This window comes from Silene latifolia, chromosome 9 (genome assembly GCF_048544455.1).
Source record: "Silene latifolia isolate original U9 population chromosome 9, ASM4854445v1, whole genome shotgun sequence".
In the NCBI taxonomy this organism is placed as follows: Eukaryota; Viridiplantae; Streptophyta; class Magnoliopsida; order Caryophyllales; family Caryophyllaceae; genus Silene; species Silene latifolia.
In genome coordinates, this window is record NC_133534.1 from 126846292 (window position 1) to 126853230 (window position 6939).

The following is a 6939-nucleotide window of genomic DNA, read 5'->3' on the forward strand; positions in this document are numbered from 1 at the left end:
AATGGCTTTCTTAGCATACTTGGCAAATGTATCCCTATGGAAGTTAGAAATGAAAATTACCTCCGGATAGTTTGGCAATTGAGCAATTTCCGGAGTTGTTGATGTTGTTACTTCCAAGGGAGGATTTTGTTGTTGTTGAACTTCCAAGTTTGCACTAGCGACCACCATAGCGATTGAAGCTTTCTTTGCTTGAAGGCATTGTTGCCTTTTTGAGAGTGCCTTTGACTTGAGTGCCTTTTTTGATCCTATTGTTCTTGCCATTGATGATTATACCAAGAAAAGATTGAAAATCTTCAATTTCCAATTATACCCAAATCGATTTTAAGATGAAAGGATTTGCCTTTGTGTTTAAAAATTGACTCAAAGGTTGAAGATTTTGGTACTTGGATTGATTAATGTTGTAAAAGGAGTGATTAATTGTTGTTGTAAGGAAGTTTGAATGTGATTTTGTTGAATTTGGTTGAGGAAATCTTGTTTTTGGTGATGGAGAGGATGAGGGTTTTGGGGTTTTGGGGTTTTTGGGTAGTGTTTGAATGTACGAATGAATGAATGAATGTGGGAAGGGGTATTTAAAACACCCGAAATATTCGAATTGTAGGGGGAAGACGAGCGGATTCCCTTCGGGATGCTCGGATTCTGCTCAATCTGGGTTCAGCAATTCTCGCCTAAAGACGAGCGTCTTTCAGTGAAGACGAGCGGATTCTTGCAGTTCAGGACGAGCGGATTCCCTTAAAGACGAGCGGATTCTGTTACAACGAGTTTTCTTATTCTTCACTGGCAAAAAGACGAGCGTCTTCTTGCAAAGATGAGCGGATTCTGTCAGACGAGCGTCTTCTTGCAAAGACGAGCGGATTCTGTCAGACGAGCGTCTTCTCAGCTTGGACGCTCGGATTCTCTAACAGTCCCAAATTTTCAATTTTACAGCTCATTTGGACGGACGGATTCTGCCATTGACGCTCGGATTCCCATAAGACGAGCGGATTACCCATAGGGATGCTCGGATTCCACCTGGTCTGCCCGGATTCAGTTCCATCCGTGCACTTGCATATTCCGTGTCATTTTTCATTCTTCAAATCCCGTGTTCTTCATTGTAGGGGCACTACAAAGGCATGAATAGCCTAGGCAATTGTTATCCCCACACTAAGTTAAAGCACTACACATCAATAAAATCATTAGTCCCTCCCTCACTTCTCTCAAAAATGATAAATATCTTGATCAAGGCATAAAAATCCGAAAATGACAAAAAAATGCAATGTAAGAATTAAAATGCAAGTTAGGGAGTTAGAAATATTTACAAATGGTGGTTTGGAGAGGACTCCACCAAACTCTCATCCTTAGTGAGATGTCATGGGGGCATGTCCAAGGTGTTGTTGATGTTACTTAACACCTTGAAAAAGTAGTCAAAAGCTTGTTCATTGTCATGATAAAGATCCTCAATAGATCTTTGCACTTGTTGTCCTTCATGTTGGTCTTGATCGATAGCATTACCAATGTAGGGATTGAAAATCCCTTCAAACTCATCGTCCCAAAGACCACAAACTTCATCTACTTGGTCACTAAAAATCTCTTGAGTTGATAAAGACAACTCTCCCACTTTCTTGTCTTGGCCAATGAGGCCATCCTCTTCATTGCTTGACTTTGATAAGCTTTTCAAGCTCTCTTTGACATAATTCACTTGCTCTTTTGATGGAGCATCATCAACTTTCTTCTTCCATTGGAACTCCTACTTCTTCCTATAATCCTTCCGGCTATAATGCTTAACCATAAAACATGGTTCATGCAAACGGGGAGCTCTCATGGTCTTGTCAAGATTGAAAGTTATGCTCTCATCTCCCACTTGTAGAGTGAGCTCTCCATGCTTTACATCTATTACCGCACCCGCGGTGTGCAAGAAAGGCCTTCCTAGAATGATTGGAATATTGGAGTCTTCTTCCATGTCAACAATGACAAAGTCCACCGGGATGAAAAATTTCCCAACTCTTACGGGAACATCTTCCCATATCCCTAATGGTGTCTTCGTCGATCTATCGGCCATTTGGAGTGTGATATTGGTGCATTTAAGCTCTCCCATCCCTAACCTTTTACTTACCGAGTACGGCATAACACTCACACTAGCCCCTAGATGACATAAGGCTTTGTTGATCGTGGTGTCGCCAATGGTACACGGTATTGAGAAGCTTCCCGGATCTTTGAGTTTTGGAGGTGAACTCCCTTGAAGGATTGCACTACTCACCTTAGTAAAGGCGTTAGTCTCAAGCTTCCGGATTGACTTCTTTTTCGTAAAGATGTCTTTCATGTATTTCGCATAGGCCGGCACGTGATTGATTAATTCCGTGAAAGGAATCGATACTTCCAAATTCTTCACGATTTCCATAAATTTTCCAAGTTGGTCATCAAATTTGGGCTTGGCTTGACGACTTGGAAAAGGATGTCTAATCACAATGGGCTCCTTCTCCTTGGCCTTGTCTTCATTTTTCTTTGAAAATTCATCTTTTGATGGTTCTCCATCCTTGGAGTTTTTCACAACTTCTTCTTTGTCACTAGCTTCCACAACTTCATCCTCAACTTGCTTCTTTGGTGCTTCATACCTCGTACCACTTCTCAAGTGAATGGCACTAACCGTTTCATATCTTGGGGGATTACTTTGAGGTGGTAATTGCCCCTTTTGTCTTTGTGAGCTTGAAGATGCTAGTTGAGTCAATTGGGTTTCCAACATTTTGGTGTGGGCTAGGATGTTGTTGATGGTGATTTCCTTTGCTTGACAATCCTTTTGCATTTGAGTGAAAAACTCTTGTTGATTCTTTTGCACTTGGAGGACCGCTTTTTGAACATCAAAACCTTGGTCATTTTGTTGATTGTATGGAGTTTGATTTTGGTAACCTTGGTTTTGGTTGTAAAAGGATCTTTGATTTTGGTTTCTCATGGGAGGTGGGGTGTATGTTGGTTGAGGGTTTTGAACATTTTGGCTTTTGTATGAGAGATTTGGGTGGAATTTGGTGTTTTCATTGTAATAATTGGAATAAGGGGTACCACTCTTGTATGCTTGGAAAGCATTCACTTGTTCATTTTTTCCCCTACATTCACTTTGATCATGTCCCAAAGTTCCACAATTCTCACATATCCCACTTGGCATTGATGAAGATGCCGTCATGGCATTAACATGATGCTTTGGTGATTTTGAGGCTTCTTCAAGTCTAGCCATAGCTTTTTCAAACTTCAAGTTGATGGTATCAATGTGAGCACTAAGTTGAGCTCCCAATTGAGTAATGGAGTCCACTTCATGCTTTCCTCCTCTAGTAGCCTTGCGAGGTCTACTATATTGTGAGTTATGGACCACCATTTCCTCAATCTTGTTCCAAGTTTGATTGTCGTCAACTTCGGTGAACATACCATTTGATCCCATGTTGAGAATGTTTCTTGAGTCTTCATAAAGACCATTCCAAAATTGTTGTACCAAGAACCACTCGCTAAGTCCATGATGAGGACATGAGCGACAAATTCCCTTGAATCGCTCCCAAGATTCATACAAAGATTCTTCATCTCTTTGCTTAAAGCCCGTAATTTGAGCTCTTAGCATGTTAGTCTTTTCCGGTGGGTAGAACTTTTTGTAGAAAGCTAGAGCCAATTTCTTCCAAGAATCAATTCCGAGAGTAGCCTTATCAAGGCCTTTTAACCATTGTTTTGCAGTGCCAATTAGAGAAAAAGGAAACAAGACCCATCGAATTTGGTCTTAAGTTACACCGGTTTGAGAAATCGCATCACAATAGTCACAAAAAGTCTCCATATGAGAATGAGGGTCTTCACTAGGCATCCCCCCAAATTGGCTTCTTTCGACTAATTGGATAAATGCGGATTTGGCAATAAAATTTCCGGTTAAATGTTGTGGTGTGGGAGTACCATTGGGTAGGTTCTCCTCGGTGGGTACGGAATGTGATGAAAACTTAGGCATTGTGGGTTGATTTTGTGTTGGATTTTGTGTTGGGTTCTCCTCACCTTCTCTTACAAAAGGGTTGATGAACTCAATAGTATTTGGTTGAATATCTACAACCTCACCAATACCTCTCAAAGTTCTCCTAGCAAGTCTTCTATTGTTTGTCAAAGTCCTTTCAATTTCGTGATCAAAGGGTAACAATTTACCTTGTAATCTTCTAGACATGCAAAATATCAAACAACTCGAAAATAATTAAAACAAACCTTGAGGAGTTTTACTTCCCCAAGGCAAAGAAAGACACAACTAATAACAATTTAAGAAAATCTAAATCAAGTTAACACCGTCCCCGACAACGGCGCCATTTTTGGTCGGACTCACTTGGAGGTTTAGTTTTCGGTACTTGTCGTTAGGAGCACCTAGACCAAAACACAATTTATAACTCTACAAACAACTCTACAATTAGTAAAGAGGCAAGTAAAGGTCGGATCCCAAGGGACGGGAATTGAGATGAGATTTTCAATTGCAACTAGCGGTGTCTAGGGGTGTCACAATTTGGGGTTGGAATAGAAGATCACTAAACTAAATGGCAATAAAAGTAAGCAAGCAAGATGATTAAAAAGGGATGTAAACAATTGATAAAAGGTACTAGGGTGTCATGGGGTCATAGGGGATTCATGGGAATTGATCATATAAACATATTCTCAAATTATAAGCAAGCAATTATTGTTGTGATGGATCGAGTTGGTTTATATCTTACAATCCTAGGAAAGTTTGGGTCCCGGAGCCGAATCGATTAGATTGTACAACACCTACAAGTCGACTTAATCTTCCCTACTCAACTATATGCATGGTCTAATGAGACTCGAGTTGGTTTATGTCTTACAAGTCTCATTGAAAAGATAGGTGATGGGTAAAAAATGCAAGGATTCATAGGCTCGCATTTCATCAAACATAACATGTGCATAATTTGAGATCACAACAAGCAAGTAAATAAATTATGAAAACATATTAATTTAAGCATGAATCATCCCCCATGTTGGTTTTCCCTAATTACCCATTAACCCTATCTAAGGAAACTACTCACTCATTATCATGTTGAACATGCTAGCAAGGTTGTCAATCATACCAACAAAGTAAAACATGATGAATAAATGAAAATGATTAACAATAATTAAAAAAGGATTAAGAGAATTATACCTACTAATGATTCCAATAATAAAGCAAAGAATAATAGAAGTACTTGATGATTGATTGGAAGGTTGTCAATCTCCCAATAATAATCCAAATAATCTTCAATTACCCAAAATGAAAGATGAACAAGAGAGAGATTAAGGAAATGAAACTTGTATTAAGACTTGATTAAATGTTGATTACAAGATTAAAGAGAGATTTGATTGAAATTAACTATACTAAAGATTGCTAAGAAGAACATGCCAATCTAATTAGACTAATGGGGTATTTATAGTGGGGATTAGGTACATAAATTAGGGTTAACTAAGGGCTTAAATGACGATTAAGTCCTTGAGGAATCGCCGGTCTCAAGAGAGACCCCAGTCTCCTTTTCGCCGGTCTTTGGAAAATAAGCGCATCCTTCCTTGAACATGTAGAAGACGGTTTTAGCTGTCACAGAATCCGAGCGTCCGGGGCACGGGACGGGCAGATTGTGGAGGTTCTGGCCGAGCGGATTGTTGGGGAAGACGGGCGAATTGTGGTGGATTGGGCCGAGCGTCCAGCTGGGGAAGACGCTCGGATTGCGTATGGTGGACGGGCGGCTTGTGGACAATCCGCTCGGATTGTCTTACAGCTTCTTCCTTTCTTCTTTTCTTCCTTTCTCTTCATAAAATCCTTGAGGATTTCCTCGGAGATGCAAGGATCTTTTCTCATCATTGCCCATCTACTATAGTATGTACAAAGGCCTTCTAGTCTTGTCTTCTCTTTGATGCTTGGTCATTGAATTCAATCAATTTAGCTCTATTTTGCCATGAAAATGCAAGGTTTGCACTCCTTTCCTACCAAGGAAACAAAACCTCAAAGAATATGCAAAACAAAGGACTAAAGACAATAAATGGCCCAAATATGCACTAAAAAGCATGGGAACAAGGCTAATTCGGGGACTAAATATGCTCAAATTATGGTCACATCAACGATCCGGTCGAAAGCATTTTTACGCCGCCGAGCATGGTATTTCGACCGTTGCACGTCCACAAGCCAGATTGGCGTCGCGGGTCGGCCCATGTCCACATGCTTAAACTTTAGGTTGAGATAATAATAATTTCCTTCAAGTAAAACTCTATAAGAGTTTGAATTTTCTATTTCGGAAATAATCACGATAACCTTTCAATCATGTCGTAGAGATTCATATATAATCACGAGTTCCCAAAACTCAATTTATAAAACATCTTCATTTGATGTCGTTAATAAGAGGCTGCTATAGGGAGTTATCTTCGTACGAGTATATCTTAAGATAACATTTCTCCTTTTTAAACATTTATTAACATGTGCATGCATATGATATGAAACAAATTTCTAAATAACATATTCTAAAATAATTTAATCATAATAATAATAATTTATATATTAAAACTAAATGCAATGATGAACTTACTATCTATATGCACATGATGATTGACTCAATAATGCAAACTGTATAGTTTTCATTTTCAATATTCATAATTTGGATTGACTTCATGTCAATGAATAGGCTTCAGGTCCATCAGCTCATTCATAATCATTGATTATGTGTCAACAATAAAATTGGACTTATTCATAAGATCCCCTTTATCTAGTCCATTAAATTTCGCGCGCAAATGCATATCGGTTCCTTAACCAAATCGATATAATTTCAACATCTTGTGATATTATCTGTACTGAATTATTGATATCTGAATATATTTGGTACCATTCCTTTTCTATATAGGCCATCTATTATCATTCAAATATTTATGTCACTTTCGGGACATCCAAATGTCTTTACTACATAGGAGTACCAACTGCCCGTGCTTACCATT

General features: G+C 39.0%; 1 non-coding gene across 1 annotated transcript; it reads left to right on the forward strand.

Annotated features, from left to right (window-relative positions):
* Positions 1-3470: 3470 nt before the first annotated feature.
* LOC141603097 (small nucleolar RNA R71) lies at positions 3471-3577 on the forward strand. Its single transcript, XR_012524992.1, has one exon. It is a non-coding gene; the product is annotated as a small nucleolar RNA R71 (small nucleolar RNA).
* Positions 3578-6939: the final 3362 nt, after the last annotated feature.